A 17,596-nucleotide genomic window follows, 5' to 3' on the forward strand; every position below is an offset into this window, starting at 1 on the left:
TTTATATCCCATGAAGAACTTTGCAGCGAAACAGTGAGCCCTAAAAGAATATTTTTTATATATATATGAAGTTAAGGTCATCTGATCAGTACAGGAAAGAATGCTTTCTGGTGTTTAAAGGTAAATGTAAATCAAGACCTGCTGAAATAAAATCCTGATGTTTGAGAAGATGACTTGAACATTATGCTTATAATTCTAAGACTTTTTAAGTGTTTCAGGTTTAAGATAGTTTGTTAGGGTTTTTTTGCAATCCCAATAATAAATGGTAAAAATAATATTAAGCAAGTAGGAATAGTACTATAAAAAGATTCCTTAAGTCTATGTTTCTAGACAAGAATTTATAATACTCTTCTGTATGATAGGCAAGGCCATTCTGAAATTTAAAATAAATGCATCTTTTAACTATGTCAGTAGCTAGAGAATACAACCACACTATTGGAAAAGTGTTTGCAGCTTGTTTCTATTTATTTGTTAAAAAGGGAAAAGCAGAAATAAAGAAATATGTGCACATTTGGCTGAAGAGATTGAACATGTTATTGCAGTCAGGTAACCTGACAGTTCAGAAGGAACCGTCTGCACAGATACATAAAAAATAAAGCCACCATAATCTATTCTTTCCAGCCTTTCTGACTGTGTACGCAGAGTGAATGCAGGCATCTAAAAGACAATGTTTTGGTTTTATTCCCAATGTGTAGCACACTAGGTTTCCAAGAGAGTCAAACATATATCTCTGTGCTAGCTTTTCCTAGAGTGAGAACCATGCTATTCCTTCACTGTGTCTTACCCTTCACATAATGTCTAACAAACAGGCAATTAGTGCTATCCGCTGGGTATGAGGGAGGAATCTAGTGAGTTTAATTAAAGACCCTAGAGACTGCAAAGGGAACAAACGTTTTAAAAAGTACCTTGCAAATTAAGGATTGAAAAAGACAAAAGAGAGTGCATATTACATAGTGTTATGTGTTCTCTTTCAGTTATTTCTTTCCATTTTTATAGAAGAAGATTCCATGGGTTACTCAAGGTTTCAGAGAGATCAGCATTTGGCATTTTGCTCAGATATTCACCCCCTAACAGGGCTGAGGGTTGCTTCTTGCTGCGAGTGAAATGTAAGGAAAACAGAATAATATACAAAGCCTGAATCAGGCATCACTTCTTTCAGTGCATACATTTACACCCTTGTTCTTGCTAGAGCAAAGCTATATGAAGGCTGCACTCCCTTGGCCTTTCTTTTCTTCACCTCTCTCTAATCTTTCAGGTGTGCATTAGAGGATTTATTAATAAAGAGCAAATACGGTAAAAAATGAATACAGATTAGACAGCACTTGAATTAATGCATTACATTGCTGTCTAGACACACACAAAGAAGACTGTAGAATGTTTTCTGATCTTGTAAAGATTAAACAGCATTCTACTTATCAATATGTTTTTCTTAATTGCTTCAAATCAAAAATTCAGCAGCTGGGGAGAAGTGAGCTGAAGAGTAAATCCCAGGTTTTTCTGTTTCCAACTGTGAACAGAGCTACTTTTATAAAATGCCTTTGAGATATCTGTCTCTGAAGACTGTCCCAGTGATCAAAAAAGTAAATAAATATTAAGGCACAAAGAAGGATTGATGTAATGACTGCTGGTGTCAAAACTTTCTGATTTATTCCCATAGAGAATAATGACAGTTACATCTCTCACTACATTAAAACTTGTCAAAGGTAATTATTCATTTTTAGACTTAAACTCCACAAACCTAGAAGTAGGGCATGTATTTGGTTCTTTGCTCGTTTGTTTACTTTGTTTCCTGGTATACCCCAACCTTCAGGAAAGTTTGTAAAAGAGCGATAGTAATTTTGAAAAATCTGAGATTATAATTAAAATAAAGGCAGTGTGGCCAGCAGCACCATGCCTCATTAAATAATACCTTGAAGATTTTCATTTAGTTAGTATAAAATTCTATTAAAATGCCATTTATCTCTTACTGAGGAGGTGGTGAAAAAGCAATGAAAAAAGTCAAGATTAAAAGAAGAGGAGAATTTTTGCTGATTACAAATACAATAGGTCAGATATTACCTAGAATATAGTATGTGAGACAGTTCTCTGGGTATTGGATTTGTCTACAGGATAACATAAGAATGCAGCTTTCAGGTTAATGAGCTTTTTATGGTTTAGACAAATGAAACTAGCAATAAAAAAATCTGCCACTCCCATATGTAAGTAATGGTGATTGTCATTTCTGCAGCTGATGGGCTCTAAATTATCACAGAAATCTCCCAGTTTGTGTTACTACTGGCCTAATCCCACAAATGGAAACAAAGATAGGCTCACAGTACGAAGGCAGCTGAAACATTTTTATCATTATACTTTTCAGTGTCACTTAGTTTTTTTCAAAGTGAAACTTCTGATTCTTTTCCAGGATTGGTATCAGAGATTATATTTGCGTGATGATATGAGATAGCACGATATTTTTTATTTTATAGATATGATCTGAAATATTTATAATGTGAGGTGTCCCTGATGTCCCGCTCCCAGTTTCTTTCTCTGATTTAAGGGATATACATTTTTCATGCTAAAAGTTTCCTGGTTCACTTTCAGTTTTGTAAAATCTGGGTACAATTTAAAAATTCAGAGGGGAACTTAATTGTTTAATGTTAAAATGCTTAATATTTAACATTTTATTTCCTGACTGTTGTACTTCATTAAATCAAGTCAGGACCTATTTACTGCAGGTGACAATACCACTTTCAGCTGGAGATGCTGAAGTATAAATGCTTGTGGTAGGTCTGTGCACAAGGACCTCTTCCTCACCAGCACTGGAAGGAAAGGTGAAGTGCTGTGGAGTGGCTGGCTCAGCATTGCCCACCCTGTGGGGCTGTCAGTAACTTGTCAGCTGGAGAGAAGAGAAAAAGCAGATGATGGAGTTGTGTTGGAAGCGTTCCCTTTGTGGAAGAAGCTTATGTAGACATTGGGTCAGACAGGGGATGTAGGCAAAGGAATGCAGGGACAGAGTTGTTGCCAGGCATAGGGTGCTGAAAAGCCCAGAGTACCTGCACAGGATGCACTGGGCCCCTGTCCTCTGGCAGCACAGGCACCCAGTGTCCCATGGCCACGAGCTACTTCAGGAAAGCCCTCACAGGGTGATATAAGCAAGTGCCTTATGTCCTTCAAAGCCAGGCTTCAAGGCAGATTCTCAGAAACGCTATTCAGAAAGCTGATAGGATTGAAATGTATAATTCAACTGAGCTTGCGCTTGCAGTCAGTAAGAAGTGTGGAGTTTCAAATTTATGATATTAATTAATTTATAACCACCCAGTGCAGATACAAATTCTTAGCAAAAGTTAAGTCTGCAAAAATAAAGGATGACAAGGGCAGAGAAGTGTTATAGGTTCAAACAAAAGAGGTAGGGAAACAAAAGTTCTCCTTTTAAAAGGTTTTCTCAAATCAGATTGATTTGTGTTTGGTCTCTGAAAATCTAAAACTTTTTGAAAAGATAGCCTGCTTTCCTTTGAGAACTGTATTTTTTCTCTGTTAAGGATATCTTTGCCATCACTGGGTTTATGTTACTGCATTTTCAATCTGATCCTATTTTCCTGTCAAAAGGAAAACTATCAGTGAACTTGCTGAACGGCTTTAACCTCTAAACAAAACTTGGAAAGTCTCTGCTTCATTCCTCTAGTTCTTAAAAACGCTTTGTATGTTCAGGTCAGTAACTGCACTTCTCACCCAAAGACTAGCACAACTGTGTCAGAGGGTGTAGTCTTCTCATTTCTGTATTTGTAACGCAGGTTTTCTGCTCTGACCACACTAAAATTTCAGTGATTATGCCAGTCATGTTACAGATAAATGTGTTTGATAGGATGTTCTCTAAAACTAATGCTCAGTTACTGTTTGACTTGTGGGGCTTCCTGTGAACCCAAGTACTCATTGTCAATATTGGCTAACTGTAGGGTGTTTTGGCAACCATGTTGTAAAGCATGGCTCTGAATACTTTTCACTCCTAAAATATTCCTCAAGGCTGAAATATTTTTCTATTTAACAACAAGATGAGATCAATTTAAAACCCAGACTGAATGTCTCAATGCAAAAGAAGAAATTTAACCTTCAATAGAAAGTCTTCAGTGTCCAGGTTTTTGTCTTTTTATTTGCTTTCCAGGGGGAAGTTTGTCTACCAGATGTGGTGCTGGAAGGTAAAGCCATTTTTCAGTGATTTATTTTAGTGTTGATAAGGTTCTGTAATAAAAGCTATAGCTGATACTTAATCTGAATTATAATCAATTGTAGAGATGTGCTGATAGCTACACCTGTTGCCTGACTTAAACTTACAGCTGTAGTAAATACTTATTTTTCTATTCCACAAATAATACCTTGGTATTTTCAGCATTCTTAGTTCTGTGGCATTTCCACCAGTTATCGGGCAGGATATGCTTATCTAGCTCAAGCAATGTCATGATATAGTTAATCAAGGGAATATGAAATTCTGTCTAGCACATGCGGAGCTAGTAGCTTGAGACCTGGAAACAATATCCATCTGGACTCAAGCCAGGGTTATTAGTTCTGCCTCCCTGAAATGGGTGATCAGTCAAAGCACCACACTGAGGCAGTCCTGGTGCTTCTGGCTCCAGAGGTAACGCACCACAGCCAGGTCAGGCAGCTCTGCAAGGTGCTGCTCCACCGAGCCTGGGCAAAGGCACGTTTGTCCCTACCACAGTGGAGTAGCTTTGCCTCCCTTGAATTGCTGTGCCTCTTTATCATTTCTCTTTGTAATCTGAAATAAATAAAGCAGCATTGGTTGTACTTTCCCTGTGAAATGTTACCTTCATATTAGCTAAATGAAGGTCAGATGTTTCCTCTTTTCCTTAGTGACTTCTTAAAATAAGCTACATCTGTTAGAAAACTGTTATGACTGACCAGAAGACCGCCAATTAAAAATACATGGCATATTACAGGACATAATTTATACTTAATATGTGCAGTAGAGTGATAATTTATGTAGTTTATTTTACCGTGTTTGTCCCATTTAGGCTGTGCAGTCCTTAAATGTGTTCTCTTGAAACTATATTATTGAAGGCTACTCCCTTGTGCACCCCATGTCACTAATGAACTGTTTGTCAGATGTTTCATTTGCCTCTTACCTTTCTTTAATCTGAATTTTCAACATTTTCCTTTTAAATTACCTTATAAGGCTTTTATTTTTCAAGTGAAGTTTAACTTCTGATAGAACCACCACTGTGGTTTATAGTATAATATGATTTCCAGAGGGCTCAGTGTTTTAGCTACAAGAAAAACAGGTTGCTACTCATTATTTCAGCCAAAACACCCAAGTGCTGAAATGGTCTTGCAGTGCTGACTTTTATGTAAACACTATAAAATGACATTTACAACTGCCAGGCAGTTTTTGCTAGTATTGATGTCATGAAAGGCGCTGTTGACAAGTGACAGAAGTAAACACAAAACAAGCAAAATAACTTGCAAATAAAAATAAAATAACTTGCAAAAACAACAACAAGCAAAATAAACAAAAAAACAAGCCCAGTTATTTGGACGGTTGTCTGTCTCCAGTTTCTGTTGCTTGTGCATGCTTAGCTGCCTGCAGGACCTCACATAGTGGGCTTCCAGGTTTTGACTGATCTTTGTGACCTGCCAAAAAGTCCTTATCCTATAGTGGACTTTGCCAGTTAAATAGTAGGAATAAACACTCAGATGTGCATGAGTGACTGAGAATGCACCAAAAAAATACTCCTCTGTAGGAAGTGCCTGGTACTGTCATCAGTCTTTTTGCATTGCATACCCTTCAGTCTTGTTAGCACATTGTTTGAAGTGTGGATCTCTACCCTCATTTTGATGTGTCATTGTTCAACTGCTTTGTAGTGACTGCTGAATAATGTTTTTTCTTTTTTAAAAAAATCTTTAATGACTTTTTTTTATTTAAGAAAGCTTTTCTCTTTCTTGCCAAATTCAAGTTCCTCTTGGAGTGGGTGTTTGAGTACATTTTACTGTTTTCCATCTGTACTGTATTTATAGCCCTACATTTCTAATTCATTCTTCAGTAGTTACGAGGTCAGATTAATAACTAGTGTGATAAATATGTAACTATCAGATTGCACATCATGCTATCAGTCAAAAGAAGGAAAACTTCAGGGATCTGTGGCTGCAGTCTCTCTTATCTACTGTATGTACTTTCTGCATATTGACTGAGTCTCATAACTTCTAACTTAATAGAATTAATTCCCTGCTGGCTATACTCATTTACTGAGTTTGCAGATACCCATGAAGGCACAGGCATAAGCTTTATGATCAGTACTCCTTAATGCCTTGAGTATCCCTGAATCAAGTTGCTCTTCTATTTTTGATAATAGAAGCTGCTATGATACAATCAGGAAAACTTGGATATTTGTTGTGTAAATTTAATGATGATTCTGTGTTTATAATGTGATCCACTGGCTAAGCAGGTATCCCCAGCTATCAATTCAATCACCATATGCATGGCTCAAAATAACAAGCAGGAAAGAACTTGAAAATCACCTACCTACCTTGACGCTGATGCCCCAAGATTAAAGGATAAGATTAAGATTTAGTTATTGATTTCCCATTCTGTTATACCTTTCAAAACAATTAATAATCAGTATTGAAAAGCAACAGAAAACAGATTTCCCATAACCATGTATACTGGCTAGATTGAAATTAATAGGAACAAAAGAATTAGTCTATTGGAGAAGTTTAGGCCTATTTGTCTTGATGCTGACAAAGGTTAATATCAGCTAATTTAGAGAAGAACTTTAAAAAGCAAACTTTATTTAAGGATGTTGGAAAGTATCTACTTTCCCATTACAGTACATCTGAGGAAACATGGTCCTAAGACACACGGTTTTTCTGTGTTACAGGAATCAGTTGAAACTGTAAACACAGTACTGAAAGCCTGTTCGTTTTTTCTCTTGTTCATGCTGCTCATTTCTTGTTCCTATTTTTGCTTTGCTTTTTTGATTCTTTTACTGTGTCTTGTGAAAATAACATGAAGACAGTATATCATGTACTTCTGGAATTCTGCATTGCAATTTAGAAAAAAAGCTCTGCTTCGTCTTCCCTTTGCCATGGAGCTGTGTGTTAGAGTGCAAGAGTACATGTGTTATCATTGCAGTGCAAATGGAAAATGTAGCTCACGATAATTATCCAAAAGCTGATCATGCCATAAGGAATTGTGCTTTCGTTTCCTGTTTTGTTAAAATAAAGGAATGAGAGGTCATTTCTGTCAGTAGTATCCCCACAGCATCTTTTGGAAAAAAGCATAGAGTTAAAATTATGTTTAAGACATATTTTCGTCACCAACACGATACTACTTTACTTGGCTGAGTATGCAAACTGAGGTATCATCTAAAGAAGATGATGCATTTCAAATTTGAACCAAACTGCCGAGAGACTGAATGACTTCAGTCTTGCAGAAGAAATCAAGTGAGTGGCAGCAGTATACAAGCAGCTGTGGGAAGCACTATTAACCTTGACCTTTTAAGAGATGGAAGGCAGTTCAGTAGAGTGTTAGTATTTTCCTGATCTCCTGAGTCAGCCAGAGGTGTAGTACATTTTGGTAGTGTCTAAATTGACTTCTGTAAAAGTCTGCAGTCCTATAAAGAAGTAAAAGATATGCAACTTAGCAAACCTGTCAGACTGCATGAATAATGCATGCAAACTATTCATGTACACAGCTGTTGTTTGAACTTTTGGGGTGTTCAGTTTTAGGCTTGGAATTTACCCTGAGAATCTGCAGAAGTCTTAATGTGCTAAAGTTACCTCTCCTAAAAGTAGGTGGTTTACGGACTGTTTCAGACCTTTGCATGGGGCAAAAATCACACTTCAAGAACATGTGCATGACAGGATATGAGGAACAGATCAGGACTGCTGAAAGACCCATTCTCTAATGAAAAAAAGTGTTTCATTTAACAAATCATAAAGATTATCCTGGCATACAGGATGACCAAATCTTTTGTGTTTTTTTGTTTGTTTGTTTGTTTTTAAATATTGTCCTCAAAAAAAAAAAAAAAAGAAAAAGAAAAAGATATTTATTACAACAGGGTAGAAAACGGCATCAAAAATTGACCTGAGGTATTTTCCCCACTAAAACAAACCTATGGCAGTCCTGAGAACTATTAATTACTCAGTATGGCTTTTTTCTAGATTCAGTATGCAGAAAATACTTAGCTCTGAATCAAAAAAAAAAGCTCATGCTTCTAGAGCGGAAAAAACCTCTCTACAAAGAACGCCTTATGAAAGAAAATTGAAAGTATCAATACTGCAGGGCTGTTCACATAATAATTAGGAGGAAAAAAAGCAGTTCAGAAAAATGCTGTGATAGCTTACGTAAGGTGAGTTGAAATGTATTGTACTGATTCTTTCCTCTGTTTTCAGCATAAAAAGATACTGGTTTTGTCATTCCTATTTCTGTGTCTTACAACAGACGAAACAACTCATCAAAAGGCAGGCTTATGATGGATTTCAAAGTCTGCACGCGAAATAGGTTTGGTAATATATGCCCAGCCCCTGCAGGACTGGGGTGACAGGAAGAAAAGACTAGATAATGCTCTGAGGAAAACCCACCATCAATCACATTCTGTATTCAGTGGAAAAATGTGCCATTCCCTGAAAGATTATGACATAGTGGGTGGGTTTGGGGCAAAATATTTGTGCATAGTTATTCAAACAACTGCTGTTGCATTGTGTAGGTTTACGGCTGTATGATGTGTGTTTTTGCTAAAAGTTCTTGTGTAGGACAGAAAAGATTTGGGATTGAACAGAGGATAATAACTCTCTCTTAAAGCAGATGCATGATGATCTGGTCAGGTAACTGCAATGACTCCCTGAATATAAATTAGAGAGGATTCCATTATTTAACTTTTTTACAAGGATCTTTTGAAAAAAATATCAATTCAAGAATTTATTTTTCATGTTTTTAAAGCAATTGATGTAAACCCAGAATTGCTAAATACTACCACGGTCTATTTATATTTTAAGGTGAAACTTAAGTGCAGTCCCCTTCTCCATTCAGATCACTAAATATTACCAAGTTTATTTGAAAGATGTGATCTTGCATTGGGCCGATTTAGTGTTATGTCTCTAAAAATGCAGAGGAATTGGTTCTGGTGTATTATAGATGAACAGTAGAGCTTTCCAAACCCTTGGAATGTTTTGGGGTGATGAAGAGGCACACAGCTGCATGCCCTGCATTGCTGCTCCTAAAAATCCCAACAGCATGCCCGGATTCAGGCACACACATGTGTTATTTAATTGAACCATATTTGGAACTGAAGCTGTGTGTCAGTGTTTGGCTGGATCTGAACTGCCAAGGGAAACTCAGAATATTGGCGTGAGATTTATTATCGTGGTTGTACACCATTTATGACAAATGCTTCATATTTCAACTTAAACAGATGTTGGCAAGTGTACCTGGAAAGACATGGATTAACAAAATGAAGCAATAGTTGGGTAGGAGCGAATGCAGATTCGGTATGAAGGACATGGGAAAGAAGACTGTTTAACCATATGCATTGCAATGCTTGGTGCTGCTAAACCACCCAGAGCCATGTAAATCCAAATCTGCTCTGATAATGCCATTCCAGGGCCCATCAGAGTCAAGGAAAATGCTTTTATTGATACGAAACTGTTAAATCAGTTTTATGTGATATCTTAAAAGGAAGAATATGCACTAGTTTCATTGGCAGCAGGACTGGTTAAACAATTCAAACACATTTTACCCTTTCATTTTTTGCTGCTATTAAAATAACATTGTTACCCTTAGTACTTGTCCCTTCCTTCTTTCTTTCCACCCTTTTCTCCTTTCTCTGTTCAGGCTAACTCCACTTCAAAGCAATCCAACTTACTGCAGGAAGGGATAGTTTTCCCAGGTATGCGGAAATCTTATCACAGCAGTTGTCATGGCAGGCTCACAGTTTTTATTCTAGAATTCAGTAGAAAATATAAAGAAAATAAAAGCTGTACAATTATGAGAGAAGTTGGTTTGCAACTTGGGGACACTTAAAAATTTCAGAGATCCAGAAAACTAAAAATCTAAGGAAGTATTCAAACTATTCTGTATTAATTAGCAACAACTGTAATTTCTTGCATTGAAACAATGAGATGATTGCTGCCTTTGCCTGGTAATGAGAAACAAAACCTAAAGGAAGTGTGAAATCAATTACTTCTATGATTGTTGTGCTAAGCGTTATGCAATCAGAGGCTGCTTTGCATTCATAGCACACCAAGAATCTCCTGTCTGAATAAGCTCTATTATTCTAGATGTTTCTCTAAACCTTTGTTTCTTCTGAAACTAAAATCTTTGATTGGAATAATAGTGTAATTTACTGCAAAATTCTTTTTCATCCTAGTTATAAATCTGTAGATTCAATATGTAATAATATTTGTCATACATTTCATTATACTCAAACTTATGCACAGGCTAGAAATGGCTTTAATTGGGGCTGTGTGAGGCAAATGCATAGGCTCTGGAAAAATTGTTTCAGATACAGATTCAGAAAAATTGTTTTATTTTTTTCACTTCTTCATTTCTTAATGAATGTTTCCAAGAACAATGAAACTGTTTTGCCTGAGACAGCCAGATAAAATCATGGACACTTCTCTAGTGAAAATGTTGATTCATTTCCATAATGTGAATATGATAATTGGAAGGATAAGATCAAATGGTGGCATCATACTGCCATGTAGATTTCTGTACATAGTCAGAATTTTGTTGAATGAGAACTGTATTATTTTGATCTAAGATAATTCTGATTTTCTGTTTCATATCATGTGGTTGATTTCTGTACATTTCGGAGTATGTACAATACTAAATCCCTTAATATTAAGGTTTACAAATAGGACAATAGATAAGCAACCTTGTCCGCTCATTTAAAAAAGAAAACTTGACCAAGATCTTTAAATGTTAAAAATAATATTTACAGAATTAAGGTACCTGAATCATGATTAAAATATTAAATGTTAATCACTTTATCTCAGCATTATGAATACAACAACCTTCTTAAGGAGTTGTAATTGCTGGAAGCATATAAATTGAGCCCTTTTGGATTAAGTGGGAAGGGAGTCTTGCACTCTTGAGCCCTTCAAGTTCACTGGATTTGTTCATTCTCCTGAGGATTGGGTGAAATACATTGTCTCTGGTGGCACTGTCTCAAGAAGCAAAGTAATTAAAAAAAAAGGTGTTTTTTATGATGGATGTTCTATGTTGCTGAAATGAAAAAGTTTCAGAGAATATATTGAGTTGAGTAAGATTTTAATATAGTGGAATGTCTGAGGTCCAGAATAAAATGTTGAGAAGAAAAATGCATTGGTACGGTAGCTATAATGTTGTGCACTTTGAAATGGAATTGGGGATATATGGTCAGGTTTTTGTTCTGCTTCATTTGGTTCATCTCTCAGTCCTTTTGCAGAACTCTTTTTTTCTGTGTGTATGAGCAGGGGCAGAGAGAGACTGATTTCAAAAGAAGGAGGTTAGGACTCTCGTGTGGGATGTTGTCCCAGGGATGCTAGGCTGAGCTCACAGCTGCCTGAGCCACTTCTGCACTGAGTCAACATAAGATTAAGCTGACCAAGAAAAAGTTGTTTTCAAATTGTTCACTCTTTATGATAATAGTTTTCCACTGGGTGTAGCGTATTCAAACAGGGTCTGACTGACACTGGCATGAGTGTATGGGCGGGAACAGGAAAAATGTGTAGGTATGGAGTAAGACGGGTTATATCAGCAAACACCGCAATACATAATGCTGACTTTTTTTCATAAACAAAAATGTCTCTGGTTCACCTACACCTATTGAGTGCAGTTGGAACAATCATGAGTTTTCTATCTCAGATTAAGGTCAATTTCTTAATATTTTTTAAAATATGTTAAGTCTGTGTTAATCAAAGTAATTTATCTCTCCGCCCCCCTTGTCTTAGGGAGATACAGCAAGTTCGTTTGCATAGTTCTTATGCATTAAACCAATTTGAGGCAGCAAGCCTTCTGCTTACAGGATGTTGGAATAATAATGTCTAAGATTAATTTTGGCATTGGGGGTAATGGTGACTCATGAAGAATGGAGTGCATGAGGTTTTATATGTATTCCCCAATATGAACAATAGTATTTCTTAAGTTGACTACTATAAATCAAGTTGTCATTCTTTACTGGCTTGCAATGCTGCACTTAAATCTCACTAAACCACAAGCTTATTTCACAAGTTTGTATTAATTCATTTTGTGATAGGCTTAGAAAAAGATCATGTCAACTGTTCTGTACAGGGAAGCTCAGAAGCTGGAAAAGACTGTGTTTTAAGACTTATTGCTGTTACCTAAATCGTAACTTTCAAAATCTCTTTCATACTTTGTTATACATGTCACATAAATAACACGCATAGTGCTAACAGTATGACCGTGATTCTTCCAGCATTCTGGTTGTGTTACAATCATAATTTCTCCCTTATGGCTAGCTAATCTTTCCATTTCTTCATGGATAGGAAATTTGACTCCTGTGATTGAAGGCTTTTGTGAGCAGCAATTAAAAAAAATGGAGGCGGTAACTGGAGAGAAGCTGCATTTGCAAGTACACAAACATGGGTGCTACGGCAAGGCCAAAGGGAAAAAATGCCTGGCCAGATCTCAGACCGCACATCCTGCCACCTAACTCTTCTGTGACTTCTGTCACACAGCAGTTCTAGAGTGGCTCATCTTGAGTCCTGGCAGGGATTTGATTGAAATAGAATAGGAGTATGTATCCATTACGGAATTCTGCAATGGCTTTCCCCTCTTGCCTCAGCTCCCAGGGGGTCTCAAAATAAAGTAGGAAGCAATACAACTGGGAGAGTTGCTTTGTAAGATCAATCATCACCAAGATGGTGATGAATTTATACTGCTTTAAGTCTCCTATTTTCTTGAGCGGTCAGTACTCAGACAGTGGAAGCACCTGGATGATAGTGATGTGTCTGTTCCAGAGCTATTATAGTGATGGCAGAGTAGGCTGTGTTCCTTTCTCTTTTAGAAGTGATTGTTGCTTTCAAAGGCTTTATACCTGCTAATGCATACGCAAGAAAGAACATACCTTGCTTTTTTAAAACAGCAGATGCTGCCTGCAACTGAAAATGTTCTTCTCAGTAAGACAGATCTCTTTGATAGACAGCAATACATGGTTATACAGTTGGATGCAGAATATATTTTGTAGGTGAGGGTGCAGAGTGGTTTTTATCTGAAAATCTGAAGGGAAAATATGCATTGCCATAAGGAATTCTCTGATTAGATATTTGTGAAATATTATATAGTTAAACCAGGATAGATAAATCGTTTTAAATTTTCCATTTTTTATTTCTTCATGGGTTTTCTCTACCTTGCTCTTAGATTTTTGATTCAGAGACAATCTGCTGTATAAGGATGTGGCTTTAAAAACCTCTTTTGTTCTGAAATGATATACAACAATATTAAAAATTGATCTATTTTTCGTCAAGTTTCCAGAGTAAATTACTGCATTTACATATTTTATAAATTATTTATCTTAAAATTGAGTGATTCCATTGCTTGATATCCTTTCAGTTCACTTATTACAGGCTTTTGAACAACTCTCAGACATTATTATGATATTTAGGTATTGTGTTTCCATGTGTAAGTAATAAAAAAATAGAATTCTGTGTCTCAATTTCCACACAGAATTTACACGTTCACATTTTTCATGTGAGCACCCTTACCAAATAAACAGGGTTTTTCAGAATGCAAACTAGAATGCATTTTTAGGTACTGTTAAATACTGATGTCACACCAGGAAAGTTTATCTGCCAAATGGGCTTGATGTTAGCTACAGAGGGCTCACTGGAACAATTTCTGCTGACTGCATAACGAAGTCCAGTTAAAGCTGACAAATGCTAGATGGTCCGGTTGACTAATAGCTTGAGGGGCGTAGAGAGGGCAAACCTTACTGACAGCTCTTTATGATCAACCTACAAAATAAGAATATTTTTATCTGTTTCAAGTGGATTCCTTCACAAAGATCAAACATTGCTTACAGATACTCTAGGATCCAAGAAAGAGGCAAAGCTCCATAAATCATTTGCTTGTTTACTTAGTGGAAGTTCAGACACAAAATATGTTCCCTCCATTCTGTTTTCCTTTTTAACTTCAAAATAATTGCCAACTTAGGAACCTTTAAAAACTTATTATTGCTCTTGCCGAATTTAAATTTTACTTTTCAGAGAGTTCTTGGTTTTGACCAAAAATAGCTTTATATTCACTTTAAATGTCCATGAAGTTTTCTATTTAAGAGTTAGTTTTAGCTGCTGATTAGTTTCTTTTGTTTTTCTTAAAGGTCATATTTTCTTGGTTTTTACCTAGAAAATATTGAGGTCAGAACATAAATGCCTCAGTCCTTTATGTCACAAGACTTGCACACATAAGTGGTGGTACTGGATCAAGAAAGGGCTACCTCACAACTGAGGCCAACAGCAGGTGCTTAGGGAAGAGTACAAGAAAATCAAGCATGTAGTGTAATTTCCACACACCAGTCAATACTCTAAATTAACTTTCTGTTAAGACAGAGTATTCTTTTTTCAATCCTGTAATTTAAGTGAATTTCAACATTGGAGAATGTCATTAAATGTGAAATCTGTTAACAATTTTAATTCTGAAATGGTTTCTAGTTAATACTAGACCCAGTACATTCATATCAAGGTTAAAATTCTTCACACACACAAAAAGTTATTTCCTTTCCAGGTGAAATTTGAGCAGTTGCAGATTAGTCCCTGCCAGTTCTAATAACCAAGAGGTCTCTGTGCATCATCCATATTTCGTTCAGCATGAACAATTCCCACTGAAGTCAAAGGGATTTTACCTATTGTTTAACCATATCTTTAGATATGTTAAGACTTTTATGATGTCTGTGATCTAAAAATACAGTTTTCCTCTGCACAATTTACACGGTGTTCTGAAAAGGTAAGGATAGCCATATGGTCAATTGGCAGTCATCACTGCCATTTGCCACCGTTCTGTAGGTAGGAAAATCGAGGCCCAGAGAGGTTAATACATCTGATGCTGATGTGGTGAGCGTGATAATCCAGAGATGAAAATGACTGTTCCTCTGAACGGAAACATCTACCAATTTCAGTTGAGCTAGCAGTGTCACTGCAGACTTTGACTTTGAGCCTCATTTTTGACACTTCTGTAGCCTCTACATATAGTGAGGAAGGAAGAAAGAATTCATTTAATTTCTTGAATTACAAAAGCAATGTAATGCTCCTCCCTCCACAAGGAAGCACATAGTTCCGTTTTGCCATTATGTAGTAAACCCAATACTTAAAGCCATGAATCTGTAGCATTATTGTTTTAAGGGATGCATGAACAACAATAACACTGCACCTTAAGTCCTTTAGAGGCCCATTAAGCATAGTGAAATGATCCAACTTTTTAAAAATCATACGATGCATCGTATACTCAGGGAAGACGTATGTCCAACAGTTAAAATACTATATTGACAGTATTGAAACAAATTATGCATTTTGCTCTAAAACAAATAAATGTGAGTAAGAAAGAACATGGTCTAATGGTCACAGTGTAAAGGTGGGAGTGAGAAGACCCTGGAACTGAACACTTTTGAGTTTCTCATATTGTTTAATGTTTGACTGGAAAAGACCCTCAAGAAATATAACACTGTATTCTGGCATGATTTTCTTTGTATATAGATGCACATTTCTTTTCAGGTAAGACTCCCAAATGTGTTTCATACAGGCAAAAAACATCCTTTTCCAGGCCTGGATTCTTTCATGCTTCAGAAGTTGATGTGACCATAGCTACCATTTACATTGATGTATATTAGATAGCAAAAATATCCATTACTGGAAGGGGTAGCAGTTTCAGTCCCTCTCACCATTTTCAGCTGAAAGGAAATGCATTTTGTAAAACAGTAATGAAAGTTTTCTGGTCTTTCCTGTGCTTCACGCTAGAAGCGTAAGGCACACTTAAAGATGATGAAGAACCTTGTTTTCTTGCTCAAAGGCATATCATCAATATTGTCAGCTTTCCTCATTGCTGATGTCTAGTTTCCCCTTTCTCAGAACTTATTGAGGTAAATGTAATGGCAGCATCCATAGGGTATATTTGTAAACAGTGTTCTGCTTTTTTGAATGATGGGTGTTTGCCATCTTGCTGGCAATTGAGCATTTCGATGTAGACCACAAATACACTTAGGCGATTGCAGTTAAAAATTCAGTGAGAATTTGGTGCCAAGGTGGTATTGTGGGTGGCACTTCTTTACTGTATTTATTCTGTGTCTGTATACAGAACAGACGGTTGGTATGCAGACCTACCTCTGTCTAAACTGAGGGACACATGAAATGTTTTCCAGCCTCTGCCAGGCTTTGCTAGGAGTAAAATGATGCAGAACACTCTACTTTTGCCTTTAATGGAGGTATTTACCCAAAGCTGCCAAGAAACCTGTTGTAAACAGGAATTAATTGAGTTGTATGGTAGTGTTGGGTTAGTATTATTAAACCTGATCTATTATTACTGATGAAAAACCTTAGGCAGAGAACACACTGATTTTTCCTGTTCCTTTAGTCTGAGAAGTAGATCCATAAATAATACATAAATCTGTGGCTCCTGTTCCTCTCCTCAAGCCATTTCTTATTTTTGCAAATGTATGATTTCTTTAAAGGTTAGCAGGACAACATCACAAAAGAAACCGTATAACCCTCGGAAATATAATTGAAATGATTTCTAAATTGTGACCTTGCGACTGCAGTTTCTGCAGATAGCAGTCACTATTTTTTATGAAGATCATGAGTGAAATACCATTCTTATGCTGTAAAAGAAACCTCAGTTATTTGTACCAATATGTGGAGAAGCAAGTCACAAGATAGTTTTTTGAATGCTTCCTAGTACCACTCAGAGAAATTCTGACTGGTGTTTGGCAGTGAGACATCAGTATTGCTTAGCAGTTGCTGTGTAATTGGGCACTTGGTATGCCTTGGTGGGCTGCAGATACCTAAATTAATATTCTTTTTCTGACAAGGGCATTAATATGCAAAACACATATTGGGACTCATTATGTAATTTGTCCTGCAAGTCTCTGCAGTTTTCATTGTTGAACTTCACCTCTTCCCAACCAAAACTACAATTCATTGCTGAACACTAAGGTAAAATATTTGGTAATCCCTGAAGCTAGTTAATTCCAGGAATGTGGGTACTTCTTTTTCACTGGGTGAGAAAGATTTTGAAGATATTCTTAGAGCTGATGGCCCTCTGTCCTCTGAAAGAGACTTTCCTGCTCTGCATAATTTTTACCCAAAGGCCAAGTTTTAATTTAATTTCTCTGTCAGAGACTTAGTGCAGTCATTTTGTGATTTTCTAGTTAGATAAAGCAAAAATTCTATTACAATTTGGATAAAATTTCCACTGAGTTTTCACCATGCTGACTCGACACCATTTTCCATATAAATACTGGTCAGAACCTGATATAGAATAAGATATCTGGTCATTTCTGAAACTTCAGTTTATGGAACTCATTTTCTAATAGAAATAAAAAAGTTTGTTTTGCTCTTCAGATTGATTACTTTTTTGGTAATTAGCATAGTGGATATGTGGATGCTATTAGAGGGGCAGTGG

This window comes from Falco rusticolus, chromosome 1, assembly GCF_015220075.1.
Source record: "Falco rusticolus isolate bFalRus1 chromosome 1, bFalRus1.pri, whole genome shotgun sequence".
Classification (NCBI taxonomy): domain Eukaryota; kingdom Metazoa; phylum Chordata; class Aves; order Falconiformes; family Falconidae; genus Falco; species Falco rusticolus.